This window comes from Neocloeon triangulifer, unplaced genomic scaffold (genome assembly GCF_031216515.1).
Source record: "Neocloeon triangulifer isolate White Clay Creek 2 clone unplaced genomic scaffold, ASM3121651v1 ptg000013l, whole genome shotgun sequence".
Lineage (NCBI taxonomy): Eukaryota > Metazoa > Arthropoda > Insecta > Ephemeroptera > Baetidae > Neocloeon > Neocloeon triangulifer.
The window spans coordinates 105,070-127,335 of NW_026775555.1; the positions used below are offsets into that span (position 1 = coordinate 105,070).

General features: G+C 29.2%; 2 long non-coding RNA genes across 2 annotated transcripts; both read right to left on the bottom strand.

Moving 5' to 3' along the window:
- Positions 1 to 4,803: 4,803 nt before the first annotated feature.
- LOC132198805 (uncharacterized) lies at positions 4,804 to 6,339 on the bottom strand. The gene is made up of 3 exons (XR_009442035.1): positions 6,137 to 6,339; positions 5,784 to 5,989; positions 4,804 to 4,994 (listed from the first exon to the last, which is right to left on the bottom strand). It is a non-coding gene; the product is annotated as an uncharacterized LOC132198805 (long non-coding RNA).
- A 2,109-nt stretch (positions 6,340 to 8,448) lies between these two features.
- On the bottom strand, positions 8,449 to 20,386 carry LOC132198804 (uncharacterized). The gene is made up of 5 exons (XR_009442034.1): positions 20,186 to 20,386; positions 12,725 to 12,943; positions 11,046 to 11,251; positions 8,765 to 8,983; positions 8,449 to 8,619 (listed from the first exon to the last, which is right to left on the bottom strand). It is a non-coding gene; the product is annotated as an uncharacterized LOC132198804 (long non-coding RNA).
- Between the last annotated feature and the right edge of the window lie 1,880 nt (positions 20,387 to 22,266).

Consider the following 22,266-nt stretch of genomic DNA (forward strand, 5'->3'; position numbering starts at 1 on the left):
TTGCCGCGCGCCCCGAGTTGCACCCCCGCCGCCTCCAACACCTTGAGGCAGGCGCGGAAGTAGTCTGGCTGGAAGTAAACATGGACAAATTAAAAATCTTGGTCGGCTCTGTATACAGAAGGCCAAACGCGACCGCTGCATACAATGACGAGCTAATAAATTCACTCGAACGGGTTGCTGAAGTAAAGCACGACTTTGACAGCGTCATTCTCACGGGCGATTTTAATCTGGACGTTAATTGGACGCATGACCCGCCAGTCGCCGGACTCGCACCCGCAGCAGAGTTTTTGGATATTTTTGACGACCTCTCATTGACACAATTTATTAAAGACGCAACGCGCACAACAGACTCCACATCAAAAATTCTTGACCTCGCCCTTTGTGACGCTGAGGGGTTAATTTCAAGGGCGGAAGTCACCCCTGGTGTGAGTGACCATGATGCAATTGTGCTTGAGTTAACTGTTCGGCGAGAAAAGCCCCGACGCGCCCGCCGAGAATATTTTGACTTTAAAAAAGTGGATTGGAATGAGCTTGGAGTTGAACTTTTCAGAAAATTGGAAAATCTGGAATTTAATTTCTGCTCAGTGAGTAAAGCTTGGGAGAAATGGCAGCAAATGTTTTTTGTTACCCTCGCCGAAATCGTTCCAAAGAAAATTGCCCGCCCGAAGAAACGAAAATGCACACCATGGCTCACAAAAGAGGTCAGCTCGCTTATGAGCAAACGAGACAAAATGTATGCAGCCTGGCGAAAAACAAAATCAGCTTTCTCACGTCTCGAGTTTGAAAAAGCGAGAAAATCTGTGCAGAAGGCAGTTCGACTGGCACGCGATAAGTGGATGTGGGATCTGGGCCGTGGACCAGGCGGAAATAAATTTTTCTGGAACTACGTGAAGGAGAAGAGTAAAGTTTCGCCTGCAGCCGCAGTGTTTGAAATTGATGGCGAGAAAGTGTCGAAGCCCGAGTTAGTCGCCTCCGCGTTCAGCCGTGCGTTTCTCAAGAATTTCAATACTGTGCAAAACTATTTCCCATTCGTGCGCCGATCACCTGCCAGCGCGGCGGCCCCAGTGTTAAGTGATTTCTCTGTTAGCGCAGCGAGTGTGTGCTCCCATCTGCGGCAAATAAAAACAAATGCAGCGACCGGCCCCGACAACGTGCCCGCGATTGTGCTGAATAAGTGTGCCGCCTCACTCGCCCCCAGCCTCGCTCGAATTTTCAATCTTTCCCTTCGGCAGGGTGCACTTCCAGAGGGGTGGAAAACGGCCGCAGTCACTCCTATTTTTAAGAGTGGGAAAAAGTGCTGCCTGGACAATTATCGCCCCATAAGTGTAACTTCATTAGTCGGAAAAATATTAGAAAGGTGCGTGCGAGACAGGGTTGAAAATTTTATAAACGAGAGCAAAATTATTCCCGACTGCCAACATGGGTTCAGGCAAAAAAGGTCATGCACCACACTTTTGTGCAAGACCTTTGACAGTTGGGCCTGCAGGCTGGACGAAAGAAGCGGGACGCACGTCCACGCCATCTTCTTGGACTGGGCCAAAGCCTTCGACCGCGTCCCGCATGACCGTCTGCTGTCCAAACTCGCCCACTATGGCGTCGGCGGCAACCTCCTAAATTGGCTGAAAAGTTTTTTGACCGACCGCAGCCAGTTCGTCGTGTATGGAGGAGCAAAATCAGAACCTGAAAGTGTCCTGTCCGGAGTCATCCAGGGCCGAACACGGGTTGCTGTCGGTGCAGCAGCAGCTTAAGTTTAATGACTTGATGTTTTTCAAGAAATGCACCAGTGGCGAGACTGACATGGACGCAAAGGCGAGAATCACCACCGGCCGAGTGATGAGAAATAGTGGCGGCGAGCACCGTTTAATTCTCCCAAAAGTGCGCACAGAGCTCGGTCGACAAAGTTTTTCTTTCCGAGTCGCGGATCAGTGGAATTCCCTGCCTTCTGCGTTAAAAAATTGTACGGTTCCTGAGTTTAAAATTGCATGCAAAATATATGTAACCCTTTGAATTTTTTTTTTCCCCACTTACGGCTCCAGTTCGGCGAGTAGGTTTAAGTTGGAAACACTTTTGCTTCCAAATTGAGCCTACGAGTTTTAGTAAGTTGTTTACTAGAGCTGGCTGCCAATTCTCTCCCAATGTGATTTTTTAATTTTCTGTTTGACTTGTTGCGAGAGAATAAATGAATTGAAATTGAAATTGAAAATAAAACTTGATCAACTTCGAAGCATTGAAGAGACATCAATTAAGAGACATTTAAGAATGTTTAAATCGTCCCAAAAAATTAAAAAAATTCCAACTGAATTATTTTTACAAACCAACAAATGACGAGCGACTCGTTCCGAGCTTCCAGGCTTTCTAGTCGGGACTTCATGGAGTGTATGGGCACCAGGTGCCTCCTCTCATTGAAGGGCAGCGTGCAGGACGCCCTGCAGAAGGATGGTGCCACTGAAGACTGTGCTTGACTGTGCTGGTGCTTGACGAGGCTACAACAGTCTTCAGCGGAGATGCATGCACAGGAGGCGGCCTGGCATCGCCTGGAAAATTAAAGGCCATTGAGCAACTTAAGAGAGTCATAGGGTATCAATTAAAACTAATTCTGAATGAATAAATCAGCTGGTTATTTTTAATTTTTTTAAAATTTCCAAAAAATGAAATGTAATTTATAAATAAAATGATTTAAATTTAATTAAATTTTATTTTTATGAAATTTTAAAAAACGGGATTAATTTTACAAATATTTTATACATAAAATTAATATGAATTAGTTAATACAATTAGTTAATGAATTAATATAAATAAAAATAATTTTTTTTATATTTGAGAATTAAAAAAAAAAAATTATTGTCACCAGCTGGTGAATTCAAGAGCTAAATTAACTAGCGGGTGATGTTTTTATTATTTATTTTTTTTTTAAATTTTTGTAAAATGAAAATTAATGTATAAATTATAAATAAAATTAGTTTAATTTAATTAAATTTTAGTTCTTATTATTAAAAAAAGGGGGAATTTTATAATTATTTTATAAATAAAATTAATTTTAATTAATTAAATTGAAATTTTTTTTCATTTGTAAATTAAAAAAAAAAACAATTGGCACTAGCTGGTGAATCCACCAGCTAAATCCACCAGCTGGTGATGTTTTTTTTTAAATTTATAAAAATTGAAATTTAATTTAAAAATAAAAATCATTAATATTAATTAAATTTAAGTTTTAAAAAATGGGATTAATTTTATAAATAAAATTTATATTAATAAATTAAATTCAACTTTTTTAAATAAGGAATATTAAAAAAAAAAAAATATTCACCAGCTGTTGATGTTTTTTTTTTAAATTTTAAAAATCGCAATATAAATCATAAATAAAACTAATATAAATATAAAAATTTAATTATTAAAAAATTTAGAAAAAAAATTAAATTTATAAATGTTTAATAAATAAAATTAATGTTAATATACTAAATTTAAATTTGTTTAAATTTGTAAATTTAAAAAAAAAAAATAATTGTCACCAGCTGGAGAATTCACAGGCTCAATTCATAAGCTGATGAGGTTTTTTTTTAATTATCAAAAATTGAAGTATAATTTATAAATAAAATTTATTTAAAATAATTAAATTTTAATTGTTAAAAAACAATAAAAGGGATTAATATTATAAAAATAAACTTAATACTAATTAATTAAATTAAATTTTTTTTAATTAAAAAACTTAAAAAAAATTATAGTCACCAGCTGGTAAATTCACCAGCTCAATTAACCATTAGAATTAAAACGCTCAATTTACCAACTGAATTTAGCTGGTGAATTAAGCTGGTTAATTAAGGTGGTGAATTCACCAGCTAAATACACCAGCAGGGGTTGTTTTTTTATTTTTTTAAAATTTTTAAAAAATGAAATATATTTTATCAATAAATTTTTTTTTAAAATATTTAAATTTTAATTTTTAAAAAAGGGATCAATTTTATAAAAATTTTATAAATAAAATTAATATTAATGACTTCAATTAAATTTATAAAAAAATATAATTTAATTTATAGTTAAATTATTTTAATTATATTACATTCTAATTTTAAAAAAATTTGAAAAAAGGGATAAATTTTATAAATATTTTAGAAATAAAATTAATATTCATTAATTTAATTCTAATTTTTTTAAATTTGAAAATATTTAAAAAAAAAATGGCACCAGCTGGTGAATTCAATTGGTGAATTCACCAGCTGAATCCACCAGCTGGTGATGTTTTTTTTTAAATTTATAAAAATTTAAATTTTATTTAAAAATAAAATTAATTAATTTTAATTAAATTTAAGTTTTAAAAAATTTAAGAAATGGGATTAATTTTATAAATAAAATTAATATTAATAGATTAAATTAAACTTCTTTCCAAAAAATTAATAAAAAAATCCAACTGAATTAATCTGACATACCTGCCGATTACGAGTGACTCTCTGCGAGCTGCCAGACTTTCTGGGCTGATTTTGCCGAGTATTTGAGCACCAGTGGCCTCCATTCATTCAAAGGCAGGGAGCAGGACGCCCTGATAAAGGTTGCTGCCACTTGAAGACTCTGCTGGAGTCTCCGATGCTAAAATCGTCGTGCACCGACCGGCCGCAAATGGGCGGACTGGCCTCTCCTGGCAAAAAAAAAATGGCCATTGAGATGAAAATAAAACTTGATCAACTTCGAAGCATTGAAGAGACATCAATTAAGAGACATTTAAGAATGTTTAAATCGTCCCAAAAAATTAAAAAAATTCCAACTGAATTATTTTTACAAACCAACAAATGACGAGCGACTCGTTCCGAGCTTCCAGGCTTTCTAGTCGGGACTTCATGGAGTGAATGGGCACCAGGTGCCTCCTCTCATTGAAGGGCAGCGTGCAGGACACCCTGCAGAAGGATGGTGCCACTGAAGACTGTGCTTGACTGTGCTGGTGCTTGACGAGGCTACAACAGTCTTCAGCGGAGATGCATGCACAGGAGGCGGCCTGGCATCGCCTGGAAAATTAAAGGCCATTGAGCAACTTAAGAGAGTCATAGGGTATCAATTAAAACTAATTCTGAATGAATAAATCAGCTGGTTATTTTTAATTTTTTTAAAATTTCCAAAAAATGAAATGTAATTTATAAATAAAATGATTTAAATTTAATTAAATTTTATTTTTATAAAATTTTAAAAAACGGGATTAATTTTACAAATATTTTATACATAAAATTAATATGAATTAGTTAATACAATTAGTTAATGAATTAATATAAATAAAAATAAATTTTTTTTATATTTGAGAATTAAAAAAAAAATTATTGTCACCAGCTGGTGAATTCAAGAGCTAAATTAACTAGCGGGTGATGTTTTTTTTATTTATTTTTTTTTTAAATTTTTGTAAAATGAAAATTAATGTATAAATTATAAATAAATTAGTTTAATTTAATTAAATTTTAGTTCTTATAATTAAAAAAAGGGGGAATTTTATAATTATTTTATAAATAAAATTAATTTTAATAAATTAAATTGAAATTTTTTTTCATATGTAAATTAAAAAAAAAAACAATTGGCACTAGCTGGTGAATCCACCAGCTAAATCCACCAGCTGGTGATGTTTTTTTTAAATTTATAAAAATTTAAATTTTATTTAAAAATAAAATTAATTAATTTTAATTAAATTTAGGTTTTAAAAAATTTAAGAAATGGGATTAATTTTATAAATAAAATTAATATTAATAGATTAAATTAAACTTCTTCCGAAAAAATTAATAAAAAAATCCAACTGAATTAATCTGACATACCTGCCGATGACGAGTGACTCGCTGCGAGCTGCCAGACTTTCTGGGCTGATTTTGCCGAGTATTTGAGCACCAGTGGCCTCCATTCATTCAAAGGCAGGGAGCAGGACGCCCTGATAAAGGTTGCTGCCACTTGAAGACTCTGCTGGAGTCTCCGATGCTAAAATCGTCGTGCACCGACCGGCCGCAAATGGGCGGACTGGCCTCTCCTGGCAAAAAAAAAAAATGGCCATTGAGATGAAAATAAAACTTGATCAACTTCGAAGCATTGAAGAGACATCAATTAAGAGACATTTAAGAATGTTTAAATCGTCCCAAAAAATTAAAAAAATTCCAACTGAATTATTTTTACAAACCAACAAATGACGAGCGACTCGTTCCGAGCTTCCAGGCTTTCTAGTCGGGACTTCATGAAGTGTATGGGCACCAGGTGCCTCCTCTCATTGAAGGGCAGCGTGCAGGACGCCCTGCAGAAGGATGGTGCCACTGAAGACTGTGCTTGACTGTTCTGGTGCTTGACGAGGCTACAACAGTCTTCAGCGGAGATGCATGCACAGGAGGCGGCCTGGCATCGCCTGGAAAATTAAAGGCCATTGAGCAACTTAAGAGAGTCATAGGGTATCAATTAAAACTAATTCTGAATGAATAAATCAGCTGGTTATTTTTAATTTTCTTAAAATTTCCAAAAAATGAAATGTAAAATGATTTAAATTTAATTTAATTTTATTTTTATAAAATTTTAAAAAACGGGATTAATTTTATAAATATTTTATACATAAAATTAATATGAATTAGTTAATACAATTAGTTAATGAATTAATATAAAAAAAATAAATTTTTTTATATAGAATTAAAAAAAAAAATTATTGTCATCAGCTGGTGAATTCAAGAGCTAAATTAACTAGCGGGTGATGTTTTTTTTATTTATTTTTTTTTTAAATTTTAGTAAAATGAAAATTAATGTATAAATTATAAATAAAATTAGTTTAATTTAATTAAATTTTAGTTCTTATAATTAAAAAAGGGAGGAATTTTATAATTATTTTATAAATAAAATTAATTTTAATAAATTAAATTGAAATTTTTTTCATTTGTAAATTAAAAAAAAAAAAACAATTGGCACTAGCTGGTGAATCCACCAGCTAAATCCACCAGCTGGTGATGTTTTTTTTTAAGTTTATAAAATTTGAAATTTAATTTAAAAATAAAAATCATTAATATTAATTAAATTTAAGTTTTAAAAAATGGGATTAATTTTATAAATAAAATTTATATTAATAAATTAAATTCAACTTTTTTAAATAAGAAATATTAAAAAAAAAATATTCACCAGCTGGTGATGTTTTTTTTTTAAATTTTAAATATAAATCATAAATAAAACTAATATAAATATAAAAAATTAATTTTACAAAAAATTTAGAAAAAAAATTAAATTTATAAATGTTTTATAAATAAAATTAATGTTAATATACTAAATTAAAATTTGTTTAAATTTGTAAAATTAAAAAAAAAATAATTGTCACCAGCTGGAGAATTCACCAGCACAATTCACCATTTGAATTAAAAAGCTCAATTTACCAGCTCAATTCACCAGCTGGTGAATTAAGCTGGTGAGGTTTTTTTTATTTTTTATAATTATTAAAAATTGAAATTTAATTTATAAATAAATTAATTTAAATTAATTAACTTTTAATTTTTAATTCGAAATTTAAAAAAAAAATAATTGTCACCAGCTGGTGAATTCACAGGCTCAATTCACAAGCTGATGAGGTTTTTTTTTTAATTATCAAAAATTGAAGTATAATTTATAAATAAAATTTATTTAAAATAATTAAATTTTAATTGTTAAAAAACAATAAAAGGGATTAATATTATATAAATAAACTTAATACTAATTAATTAAATTAAATTTTTTTTATTAAAAAACTTAAAAAAAATTATAGTCACCAGCTGGTGAATTCACCAGCTCAATTAACCATTAGAATTAAAACGCTCAATTTACCAACTGAATTTAGCTGGTGAATCAAGCTGGTTAATTAAGGTGGTGAATTCACCAGCTAAATACACCAGCAAGGGATGTTTTTTAATTTTTTTAAAATTTTAAAAAATGAAATATATTTTATCAATCAATTTTTTTTTAAAATATATAAATTTTAATTTTTAAAAAAGGGATCAATTTTAAAAATAAAATTAATATTAATGACTTCAATTAAATTTATAAAAAAATATAATTTAATTTATAGTTAAATTATTTTAATTATATAACATTCTAATTTTAAAAAAATTTGAAAAAAGAGATAAATTTTATAAATATTTTAGAAATAAAATTAATATTCATTAATTTTATTCTAATTTTTTTAAATTTGAAAATTTTTAAAAAAAAATTGGCACCAGCTGGTGAATTCAATTGTTGAATTCACCAGCTGAATCCACCAGCTGGTGATGTTTTTTTTTAAATTTATAAAAATTTAAATTTTATTTAAAAATAAAATTAATTAATTTTAATTAAATTTAGGTTTTAAAAAATTTAAGAAAGTGGATTAATTTTATAAATAAAATTAATATTTATAGATTAAATTAAACTTCTTCCCAAAAAATTAATAAAAAAATCCAAATGAATTAATCTGACATACCTGCCGATTACGAGTGACTCGCTGCGAGCTGCCAGACTTTCTGAGCTGATTTTGCAGAGTATTTAAGCACCAGTGGCCTCCAGTCATTCAAGGGCACGGAGCAGGACGCCCTGATAAAGGTTGCCGCCACTTGAAGACTCTGCTGGAGTCTCCGATGCTAAAATCGTCGTGCACCGACCGGCCGCAAATGGGTGGACTGGCCTCTCCTGGCAAAAAAAAAATGGCCATTGAGATGAAAATAAAACTTGATCAACTTCGAAGCATTGAAGAGACATCAATTAAGAGACATTTAAGAATGTTTAAATCGTCCCAAAAAATTAAAAAAATTCCAACTGAATTATTTTTACAAACCAACAAATGGCGAGCGACTCGTTCCGAGCTTCCAGGCTTTCTAGTCGGGACTTTATGGAGTGAATGGGCACCAGGTGCCTCCTCTCATTGAAGGGCAGTGTGCAGGACGCCCTGCAGAAGGATGGTGCCACTGAAGACTGTGCTTGACTGTGCTGGTGCTTGACGAGGCTACAACAGTCTTCAGCGGAATTGCATGCACAGGAGGCGGCCTGGCATCGCCTGGAAAATTAAAGGCCATTGAGCAACTTAAGAGAGTCATAGGGTATCAATTAAAACTAATTCTGAATGAATAAATCAGCTGGTTATTTTTAATTTTTTTAAAATTTCCAAAAAATGAAATGTAATTTATAAATAAAATGATTTAAATTTAATTAAATTTTATTTTTATAAAATTTTAAAAAACGGGATTAATTTTACAAATATATTATACATAAAATTAATATGTATTAGTTAATACAATTAGTTAATGAATTAATATAAATAAAAATAAATTTTTTTATATTTGAGAATTAAAAAAAAAATTATTGTCACCAGCTGGTGAATTCAAGAGCTAAATTAACTAGCGGGTGATGTTTTTTTTTATTTTATTTTTTTTTTAAATTTTTGTAAAATGAAAATTAATGTATAAATTATAAATAACATTAGTTTAATTTAATTAAATTTTAGTTCTTATAATTAAAAAAAGGGGAATTTTATAATTATTTTATAAATAAAATTAATTTTAATAAATTAAATTGAAATTTTTTTTCATTTGTAAATTAAAAAAAAAAACAATTGGCACTAGCTGGTGAATCCACCAGCTAAATCCACCAGCTGGTGATGTTTTTTTTTAAATTTATAAAAATTGATATTTAATTTAAAAATAAAAATCATTTATATTAATTAAATTTAAGTTTTAAAAAATGGGATTAATTTTATAAATAAAATTTATATTAATAAATTAAATTCAACTTTTTTAAATAAGGAATATTAAACAAAAAAATATTCACCAGCTGGTGATGTTTTTTTTTTAAATTTTAAATATAAATCATAAATAAAACTAATATAAATATAAAAAATTAATTTTTAAAAAATTTAGAAAAAAAATTAAATTTATAAATAAAATTAATGTTAATATACTAAATTAAAATTTGTTTAAATTTGTAAATTTAAAAAAAAAATAATTGTCACCAGCTGGAGAATTCACCAGCACAATTCACCATTTGAATTAAAAAGCTCAATTTACCAGCTCAATTCACCAGCTGGTGAATTAAGCTGGTGAGGTTTTTTTTATTTTTTATAATTATTAAAAATTGAAATTTAATTTATAAATAAATTAATTTAAATTAATTAACTTTTAATTTTTAATTCGAAATTTAAAAAAAAAATAATTGTCACCAGCTGGTGAATTCACAGGCTCAATTTACAAGCTGATGAGGTTTTTTTTTTAATTATCAAAAATTGAAGTATAATTTATAAATAAAATTTATTTAAAATAATTAAATTTTAATTGTTAAAAAACAATAAAAGGGATTAATATTATATAAATAAACTTAATACTAATTAATTAAATTAAATTTTTTTTATTAAAAAACTTAAAAAAAATTATAGTCACCAGCTGGTGAATTCACCAGCTCAATTAACCATTAGAATTAAAACGCTCAATTTACCAACTGAATTTAGCTGGTGAATCAAGCTGGTTAATTAAGGTGGTGAATTCACCAGCTAAAAACACCAGCAAGGGATGTTTTTTAATTTTTTTAAAATTTTAAAAAATGAAATATATTTTATCAATCAATTTTTTTTTAAAATATATAAATTTTAATTTTTAAAAAAGGGATCAATTTTAAAAATAAAATTAATATTAATGACTTCAATTAAATTTATAAAAAAATATAATTTAATTTATAGTTAAATTATTTTAATTATATAACATTCTAATTTTAAAAAAATTTGAAAAAAGAGATAAATTTTATAAATATTTTAGAAATTAAATTAATATTCATTAATTTTATTCTAATTTTTTTAAATTTGAAAATTTTTAAAAAAAAAATTGGCACCAGCTGGTGAATTCAATTGTTGAATTCACCAGCTGAATCCACCAGCTGGTGATGTTTTTTTTTAAATTTATAAAAATTTAAATTTTATTTAAAAATAAAATTAATTAATTTTAATTAAATTTAGGTTTTAAAAAATTTAAGAAAGTGGATTAATTTTATAAATAAAATTAATATTTATAGATTAAATTAAACTTCTTCCCAAAAAATTAATAAAAAAATCCAAATGAATTAATCTGACATACCTGCCGATTACGAGTGACTCGCTGCGAGCTGCCAGACTTTCTGGGCTGATTTTGCAGAGTATTTAAGCACCAGTGGCCTCCAGTCATTCAAGGGCACGGAGCAGGACGCCCTGATAAAGGTTGCCGCCACTTGAAGACTCTGCTGGAGTCTCCGATGCTAAAATCGTCGTGCACCGACCGGCCGCAAATGGGTGGACTGGCCTCTCCTGGCAAAAAAAAAATGGCCATTGAGATGAAAATAAAACTTGATCAACTTCGAAGCATTGAAGAGACATCAATTAAAGGAGTGCTGACCCCTCGCTTTGACTTTAATTCCTGATTCAATTAAGGGTCCTGATTAAAACCTGAAAAGGGCGGCCGAAAATTCGGCGTTTTCGTTGAGAAATCTCAAAATGAAATTCGGCTGATTGGACTTTTTTTGCGCTTGGTCGCCATCTTGGTCCAACAATCGAAAATGTGAAATTGTTGTTTGCAATTTGGATGGCCGTGACCTGAGCCACGTAAGGTCAAGAAAATACCATGAAAAATAATTGAAAATGAATAAAATTTTGTGAAATCAAAGCTAAAGAGTTGCTTGAAATGACCCCTTAATTGAAATTATTAAATTATTTAGCACACATGAGATATAAAAGGGTTTGCTAAAAGTACTGCCATTTGAAAACTAATTTTTTTAGAAGCAAAAACTTAATGGGAAATTTGTAGCAAATAAAACGCGCCTTCTTTTTGTAACAGTACAAAGTACTGCACAAATTTTTCTTATTTAAGAAAAAATGAAAAATCCAAAAAAAATTACATTTTAGGTTAAAGGAAATTTTTTAATATTTTTTTCGAAGTAGCCAATCGATTCAGCATGTCTTTTTTAGTCAAGGTCTAAATTTTCGCAAATAAATTCATGACAGTTAAAAAGTAACATCAAAATATTCAATGACAACTCTTTCATCTTAAAACAGGGCACGACCCGTTAGAAATTTTTTGATGTTACTTTTTAACTGTCATGAATTTATTTGCGAAAATTTAGACCTTGACTAAAAAAGACATGCTGAATCGATTGGCTATTTCGAAAAAAATATTAAAAAATTTCCTTTAACCTAAAATGTAATTTTTTTTGGATTTTTCATTTTTTCTTAAATAAGAAAAATTTGTGCAGTACTTTGTACTGTTACAAAAAGAAGGCGCGTTTTATTTGCTACAAATTTCCCATTAAGTTTTTGCTTCTAAAAAAATTAGTTTTCAAATGGCAGTACTTTTAGCAAACCCTTTTATATCTCATGTGTGCTAAATAATTTAATAATTTCAATTAAGGGGTCATTTCAAGCAACTCTTTAGCTTTGATTTCACAAAATTTTATTCATTTTCAATTATTTTTCATGGTATTTTCTTGACCTTACGTGGCTCAGGTCACGGCCATCCAAATTGCAAACAACAATTTCACATTTTCGATTGTTGGACCAAGATGGCGACCAAGCGCAAAAAAAGTCCAATCAGCCGAATTTCATTTTGAGATTTCTCAACGAAAACGCCGAATTTTCGGCCGCCCTTTTCAGGTTTTAATCAGGACCCTTAATTGAATCAGGAATTAAAGTCAAAGCGAGGGGTCAGCACTCCTTTAAGAGACATTTAAGAATGTTTAAATCGTCCCAAAAAATTAAAAAAATTCCAACTGAATTATTTTTACAAACCAACAAATGGCGAGCGACTCGTTCCGAGCTTCCAGGCTTTCTAGTCGGGACTTTATGGAGTGAATGGGCACCAGGTGCCTCCTCTCATTGAAGGGCAGTGTGCAGGACGCCCTGCAGAAGGATGGTGCCACTGAAGACTGTGCTTGACTGTGCTGGTGCTTGACGAGGCTACAACAGTCTTCAGCGGAATTGCATGCACAGGAGGCGGCCTGGCATCGCCTGGAAAATTAAAGGCCATTGAGCAACTTAAGAGAGTCATAGGGTATCAATTAAAACTAATTCTGAATGAATAAATCAGCTGGTTATTTTTAATTTTTTTAAAATTTCCAAAAAATGAAATGTAATTTATAAATAAAATGATTTAAATTTAATTAAATTTTATTTTTATAAAATTTTAAAAAACGGGATTAATTTTACAAATATATTATACATAAAATTAATATGTATTAGTTAATACAATTAGTTAATGAATTAATATAAATAAAAATAAATTTTTTTATATTTGAGAATTAAAAAAAAAATTATTGTCACCAGCTGGTGAATTCAAGAGCTAAATTAACTAGCGGGTGATGTTTTTTTTTATTTTATTTTTTTTTTAAATTTTTGTAAAATGAAAATTAATGTATAAATTATAAATAACATTAGTTTAATTTAATTAAATTTTAGTTCTTATAATTAAAAAAAGGGGAATTTTATAATTATTTTATAAATAAAATTAATTTTAATAAATTAAATTGAAATTTTTTTTCATTTGTAAATTAAAAAAAAAAACAATTGGCACTAGCTGGTGAATCCACCAGCTAAATCCACCAGCTGGTGATGTTTTTTTTTAAATTTATAAAAATTGAAATTTAATTTAAAAATAAAAATCATTAATATTAATTAAATTTAAGTTTTAAAAAATGGGATTAATTTTATAAATAAAATTTATATTAATAAATTAAATTCAACTTTTTTAAAAGGGATCAATTTTATAAAAATTTTATAAATAAAATTAATATTAATGACTTCAATTAAATTTATAAAAAAATATAATTTAATTTATAGTTAAATTATTTTAATTATATAACATTCTAATTTTAAAAAAATTTGAAAAAAGGGATAAATTTTATAAATATTTTAGAAATAAAATTAATATTCATTAATTTAATTCTAATTTTTTTAAATTTGAAAATTTTTAAAAAAAAATTGGCACCAGCTGGTGAATTCAATTGGTGAATTCACCAGCTGAATCCACCAGCTGGTGATGTTTTTTTTTTAAATTTATAAAAATTTAAATTTTATTTAAAAATAAAAGCTTATTTACAGCCAAAATTAAAAGCATCTGCAGTTACAGACGAGCTGCTATCGACAATCAAGTTTATTAGAAATTTTCAAAATTTAATTATAGCTGGTGATTTTAATTGCCGGTTAGATACAAAAAATGATAAGATAGAATCTCTTTTAGACTTCATGCAACAAAATAATTTGGCATTGACAAATTTATACCCGTACAACAAAACATATGAATGCCACAATGGTTCAAGTACAATTGATTTAATCTTTCAAGGCCCAGCAATGAGAACTTTCGGTTTTCAAATTTTAGAGAGTTTTGTTAGAAAACATAAAATTGTTAGTGTTAATTTTAAATTCAATCCGGTAAAAATGTCTCAGAAGAATGTAAAATATAAAATTGATGAACAACTAATGGAGGAGATGTTAGATCTAAAATTTAGAGAAATTCTGAGACAAGATTTAGAAAAGAACGATGTGGAAAGTTTTTATCGGAATGTAAAAAACATTTTGGATGCTTCAAATACTGCCCCTAAGAGCTACGAAAGAAAAAGTCAGCCATGGTATAATGCTGAATGTTACAATTTGAAGGACCAACTAATGGAAAGTAAATATGAGTTAGATTTTTGGGAATCATTAAAGTTTCATGGGGTGGAAGACATGTGTAGAAGTTTAAAGGCAAAATTTTTTGAATTAAAAAGAGAATATCGTCAGTTATGTATTCATAGGAAAAAATATTATTTTCAGAGATACGAGGAAAAAATGTTAAGAGAGGCTGAGGAAAATTGTTTTAAAGAAATTTTAAAAAAGAAGCACTTGGAATCAAATGAGTCACTAAACTTGAATAGACTTCTTCTTAATTACGAAGCTCAGAATATTCAATTCACACCGATTATGCAGGAGGAAGTCACTTTAGCCCTGAAAAGAATGAAAAACGGAAAATCACCAGGGCCGGATAATATTCGAAATGAGAATTTAAAATGTCTTTTGCAATTTATCCTACCGGAGGTAACGAAATTTTTGAATCTGTGTTTAAAATATGATATGCCAGCAGATTGGCGTGTCTCAAATTTAAAGCTACTCTATAAGGGCAAGGGGGATTGCGAAAATATGAATAATTATAGAGGGATTAGTTTAAGTCCAGTGTTTTATAATCTTTTAGATAGAGTACTACACAATAGACTTTATTCGAACCTGATTGAATATATTCCAGAGAACCAATACGGATTTGTAAAAGGCAAATCGACGGGTCAAGCTATTCATGCCTTGTTAGAGGATATTAATTTAAAAGTTTACGAGCAGAAATCATCTTTGTATGCCTTGTTTTTAGATTTAAGGAAAGCTTTTGATTCAGTAAATAGAGAGTGCATTTTTAAGAAATTAGTTGATTGTAATAAATTATCATATGTTGAACTATCCTTCTTAGCAAAAGCATTAGATCCGAATTATTTAAAAATTGTGGATGGCGTTTCAGAATCTAATTTATTAACTCAGTCGAATGGAGTGAGGCAAGGTGGCTGCACCTCCCCGCTATTTTTCAATATTTCTATTGCAGATATCCAAAAGCTGGTTAAAAAGTATACAAACATAAAAGCAATTTTTTATGCAGATGATATTGTTTTTACGTGTATTAATTTAGTAGATTTAAAATCACTCCTGGCAGATTTAAAAATGTACCTCATGGAGCGCGGCCTTGAATTAAATGTCGGAAAATGCAAAATTATGAAGTTTAGAAATGGAGGAAAAGGGAGGTTAAAGAAAGGCGATTCTTTGTTGTTTCAAAATGAGGAAATTGAATTTGTTAATGAGTTTACTTATTTAGGAGTAATTTTTCAGCCCTCAGGGGTGACTTTTAAAAAACATATCGAAAAGCGAGTGAGAGCGGCGTTACTCTCAATGTATAGTGTAAAAGAATTGCGGATGCTTTCGATTGACACAGCATTGAAATTATTTGAGCTGAAATTTGCTCCTATGGCCTCGTATGGTATTGAAGCGATTTGGAAGTATTTAAAAAAGGAAGATTTTGTGAAACTGGAATGTGTAAAGAGTAGGTACTTGAAAAAAGTACTAGGTATGTCAAAATACACGAGATCTCGCTTTGTGTATGAGCTTGTCGATACCGATTTATTTATTTCTGATTTAAAAGAAAAATTTGACCTTCCAGTGAACAATGCATTTGAAACTTTTTGTTATGAACAATTGCTGAAGAAATTGAATATTTGTGATGAATTTTATGGTACGGAGACGATGATTAAAGAAAACTGGAAGGCGGCGCAATTTAAGGATAGACATGTTTTCACCAGATACGCGTGTCATGGTTTTCACTTTTTGTTTTGTACGAACAGTACATATCACTGTGAAGCATTGGAAAATTGTATCTGTAAATTTTGTGGTGGAGTTTGTTCACAGTATCATATAATAGATTGTGTAAAAAAGAAAATGAGTCTGCGTGAAGCAGCAAACTGTAAAGCCAAGTGAATTTCGTCATTTTCGAGGACTTTTAAAGATATCGGTAATGCATTAAATATTCTGGGGATCATGATTTCTGGGTTTTCTACAGATTTCTTAAGCTTTACTTCTTTCACAACCAAATCATTACAGCAAAGATTAGTTTGATTATGTCTAGTCACTCTCCTCGTATCTACAGTATCACTATATTTCTGAAATAGGTTTCGGTTTTGCACTAAGAATTTTATACATTCAAGTATATACAACGATGGCACGGTCATTATATTATATTTGACAAATAATGGTTTACAAGTATCCAACGCTTCATTAGATCGCCAGTAGGGAATACCCGCCATGGCTCTCAACGCTCTTTTCTGTGCTCTAAATACTTTGATTAAATGACTAGAACCCCCCCAAATTACAATCCCATACATTATATGACTCTGAACGTGTGAAAAATAGATCAATTTAAGAATGTTATCTGACACCTTGTATTTTAGTCTAGTGAACACATAACCATTAGAATTAAAACGCTCAATTTACCAACTGAATTTAGCTGGTGAATTAAGCTGGTTAAGGGGCCGGTTTTCGTCCGTCTCTCCTCACACGACTCCTTATTTTATGCAACCGGTGGCGCGATCCCCCGCGGTGAAGGGTTTGGCCTAATAGTTCACTCAAATCGTGTTTGAGTGCACTGCGGTCGAAGAGGGCGATGGGGGTTGAAGGGAGAAGAGAAAAAGTTGAGTTTGAATGAGCACAGCCGCAAAAGGTTCCTCCGCGGTTATTTTCGTCGCACATCACTCAATCTCATCAGTATAGATACTTAAAAAGATTATTGTATATTTATTACTGCTAATCAATAATAATTATAAATATGCTAACCTTAACCTAACAGGCTAACACTATAAGACTTATTCATAATTATAATAGTTTTTTATATCAAAAAATCAATTACTTTTAGTTCTCATGTAATTGAAAAATAAAAATATTAGTTGTTTAGACTTGCTTACTTTAATAAGGAATAAAATGAATCTAAAATTCAGTTAAGTAGAGTAAAGCAATTATTTTATTTATTTATGATTATATCAAAATACGCATATTCTCGGCAAAGGATATGTGCGGGCGAGAAAAAAAATTATCATAAAATTTACATTACATACAATTAATATCATTGAACATCAACTTCCTTTCTTTTTTTGGGTGGAGAATCACCCATAATGTTGGCTTTTCTTTTTTTTTGTCAAAGCTTTCTTTTCCGATTTTTTTTTAATCTCGTCTAATATATATTGAGGCTCCCTTATTTGAAGACCTCTTGATTTCATTGGATCTACAATTTCCGGCAACAAACAATTTTTATAAAATAGAACAAGCTTTGGTTCCATTACATTTTTGTAGAAATCAGTGTCTCGTTCAATGTATTCATATTTTACAAATGGATCTTTTTCAGTATAACAAACAAATAGACATTTCTCTCTTTTACTGTAATGCAACTGACTTTGAATTTGATAGTAGTAGTTGTGTGATTTATCAAAAACAAATTTAGTTACTTCTTTGTTGTTCCCTCGGCCTTTACGTTTTTTATTTTCTATAGTTTCTTTGACAACCTTCCAGAATTTAATTTTTCCGGCCAAAATTCCTTCTTCGGGTGTCATATTTTTTGCACTGAATGCACATTTAATCTCAACAATTGTGTCATTTCCAATTAATCCATCAGGACTTGCTCCCAAAAATTGATAATCTTCACTTAAAAATAAGCCGGCTTTCTCGATCTTCACATTGAGATTTTTTTCCACAATTTCTTTTGCTAAATTTTCACAAACTTTTCCAAACTCTATGCTCTTTATGTGTGACAAATCACTATACAAAATTTGAGAGACTAAATTGCCACAAGGAGTTGTTGATCTCCTTTTACAAACAACGCCATGGTAACTGGCAGTCAATTTTATGCTACGAGCTTGCAACCAGAGCTCGGAATCAGATTGATTTTTTGTGTTTTTTTCTAAATCAGCTATTTCCTCTAGTGACAAATTTTGAGATTCAATCTTAGCAAGACAAGCAGAGTTTAATGCTTCGTCCTCCAATGGAGGTGTTTCCGCATTTGGTTCAGCGCATTTGTGAAGAAATGCACAGACGCGGCTAACGCGGCGCCCACTGTGTGCTTCCTGCTTTCAGATGATTTTTGTGTGCACGCACACATGCTGGCTCAGGGCTGATGCTCACTCGCGTGTGCGCGCTAATTGTGTCTTTGACCAAATTATTCACTGATTATGCACGGTTATTTGCATGAGTTTGGCCTACCTTTTTTTGAAAAAAAAAATCATTTAAATGGCAATGAAATAATTCAGGACGTAGAAATTTTTTAATTAATCATTTTTCTGCCTTCTTCCTAATTTAAAATTATCATATATTTTTTTAAAGTTATCGTTTTAAATTATTGCATTTAAGGATTAATTTTTATTTATTTTGAATAAGTAAGATTGGCAAGATATTTAAAAAATTATATAAGTTTGGGGAAATATTTAATTTTTTATCATCTAAGTGTGGCCTACTAACATAAACTCAAGCAGGCAGGAAAGGACAATATATTTTATCCTACCAAAGAAATTATTTCGTATACCTGCGACCGCCTGCGACTGTTTATTCTTTAACAAAAGGGTCAAGCGACACAACAAATATTTTGGGGGAGGGAAAAGTTCGACCTGCAAACACAAGTGAACGGGTGGCGCTTCATCTCGCTCTCTCTATCAGAAAGAAGTTCTCGCCAGTCGCGCAAAGTCAAGGAAAAGTTGATTTTGTTGTCAGCGTCTAGCGCCCTTAATTTTTGATGAACTCCTTTCATACTTGGTATTTTCATAAAAACAAATATGTGCTCTACATGATGTACTTTACCAAATATACAAAATTATATTACATATTATATTAATGTCGACCTAAAATTTGGTCCCGCTATGATGATGATTGCAAAAAAATTGCACTCTACAAAAAATAATTATGAAGTACAATATCTAGAACACATCTTTAGCTTCATAAAAATGTAAAAAAAACTTTATTCGGCCTACCCAAAATCGAAAAACAAACTTATTACGGAGACGTGTTTTTGGTATGTGAGGAGAGCTGAAAACCGGCCCCTTAATTAAGGTGGTGAATTCACCAGCTAAATACACCAGCAGGGGATGTTTTTTTATTTTTTTAAAATTTTAAAAAATGAAATATATTTTATCAATAAATTTTTTTTTAAAATATATAATTTTTAATTTTTAAAAAAGGGATCAATTTTATAAAAATTTTATAAATAAAATTAATATTAATGACTTCAATTAAATTTATAAAAAAATATAATTTAATTTATAGTTAAATTATTTTAATTATATAACATTCTAATTTTAAAAAATTTTGAAAAAAGGGATAAATTTTATAAATATTTTAGAAATAAAATTAATATTCATTAATTTAATTCTAATTTTTTTAAATTTGAAAATTTTTAAAAAAAATTGGCACCAGCTGGTGAATTCAATTGTTGAATTCACCAGCTGAATCCACCAGCTGGTGATGTTTTTTTTTTAAATTTATAAAAATTTAAATTTTATTTAAAAATAAAATTAATTAATTTTAATTAAATTTAGGTTTTAAAAAATTTAAGAAATGGGATTAATTTTATAAATAAAATTAATATTAATAGATTAAATTAAACTTCTTCCCAAAAAATTAATAAAAAAATCCAAATGAATTAATCTGACATACCTGCCGATTACGAGTGACTCGCTGCGAGCTGCCAGACTTTCTGGGCTGATTTTGCCGAGTATTTGAGCACCAGTGGCCTCCATTCATTCAAAGGCAGGGAGCAGGACGCCCTGATAAAGGTTGCTGCCACTTGAAGACTCTGCTGGAGTCTCCGATGCTAAAATCGTCGTGCACCGACCGGCCGCAAATGGGCGGACTGGCCTCTCCTGGCAAAAAAAAATGGCCATTGAGATGAAAATAAAACTTGATCAACTTCGAAGCATTGAAGAGACATCAATTAAGAGACATTTAAGAATGTTTAAATCGTCCCAAAAAATTAAAAAAATTCCAACTGAATTATTTTTATAAACCAACAAATGGCGAGCGACTCGTTCCGAGCTTCCAGGCTTTCTAGTCGGGACTTCATGGAGTGAATGGGCACCAGGTGCCTCCTCTCATTGAAGGGCAGTGTGCAGGACGCCCTGCAGAAGGATGGTGCCACTGAAGACTGTGCTTGACTGTGCTGGTGCTTGACGAGGCTAAAACAGTATTCAGCGGAATTGCATGCACAGGAGGCGGCCTGGCATCGCCTGGAAAATTAAAGGCCATTGAGCAACTTAAGAGAGTCATAGGGTATCAATTAAAACTAATTCTGAATGAATAAATCAGCTGGTTATTTTTAATTTTTTTAAAATTTCCAAAAAATGAAATGTAATTTATAAATAAAATGATTTAAATTTAATTAAATTTTATTTTTATAAAATTTTAAAAAACGGGATTAATTTTATAAATATTTTATACATAAAATTAATATGAATTAGTTAATACAATTAGTTAATGAATTAATATAAATAAAAATAAATTTTTTTATATTTGAGAATTAAAAAAAAAAATTATTGTCACCAGCTGGTGAATTCAAGAGCTAAATTAACTAGCGGGTGATGTTTTTTTATTTATTTTTTTTTTTAATTTTTGTAAAATGAAAATTAATGTATAAATTATAAATAAAATTAGTTTAATTTAATTAAATTTTAGTTCTTATAATTAAAAAAAGGGGAATTTTATAATTATTTTATAAATAAAATTAATTTTAATAAATTAAATTGAAATTTTTTTTCATTTGTTAATTAAAAAAAAAAAACAATTGGCACTAGCTGGTGAATCCACCAGCTAAATCCACCAGCTGGTGATGTTTTTTTTTAAATTTATAAAAATTGAAATTTAATTTAAAAATAAAAATCATTAATATTAATTAAATTTAAGTTTTAAAAAATTGGATTAATTTTATAAATAAAATTTATATTAATAAATTAAATTCAAGTTTTTTAAATAAGGAATATTAAAAAAAAAAAATATTCACCAGCTAGTGATGTTTTTTTTTTAAATTTTAAAAATCGCAATATAAATCATAAATAAAACTAATATAAATATAAAAATTTAATTTTTAAAAAATTTAGAAAAAAAAATTAAATTTATAAATGTTTTATAAATAAAATTAATGTTAATATACTAAATTTAAATTTGTTTAAATTTGTAAATTTAAAAAAAAAAATAATTGTCACCAGCTGGAGAATTCACCAGCACAATTCACCATTTGAATTAAAAAGCTCAATTTACCAGCTCAATTCACCAGTTGGTGAATTAAGCTGGTGAGGTTTTTTTTATTTTTTATAATTATTAAAAATTGAAATTTAATTTATAAATAAATTAATTTAAATTAATTAACTTTTAATTTTTAATTCGAAATTTAAAAAAAAAATAATTGTCACCAGCTGGTGAATTCACAGGCTCAATTCACAAGCTGATGAGGTTTTTTTTTTAATTATCAAAAATTGAAGTATAATTTATAAATAAAATTTATTTAAAATAATTAAATTTCTATTGTTAAAAAACAATAAAAGGGATTAATATTATATAAATAAACTTAATACTAATTAATTAAATTAAATTTTTTTAATTAAAAAACTTAAAAAAAATTATAGTCACCAGCTGGTGAATTCACCAGCTCAATTAACCATTAGAATTAAAACGCTCAATTTACCAACTGAATTTAGCTTGTGAATTAAGCTGGTTAATTAAGGTGGTGAATTCACCAGCTAAAT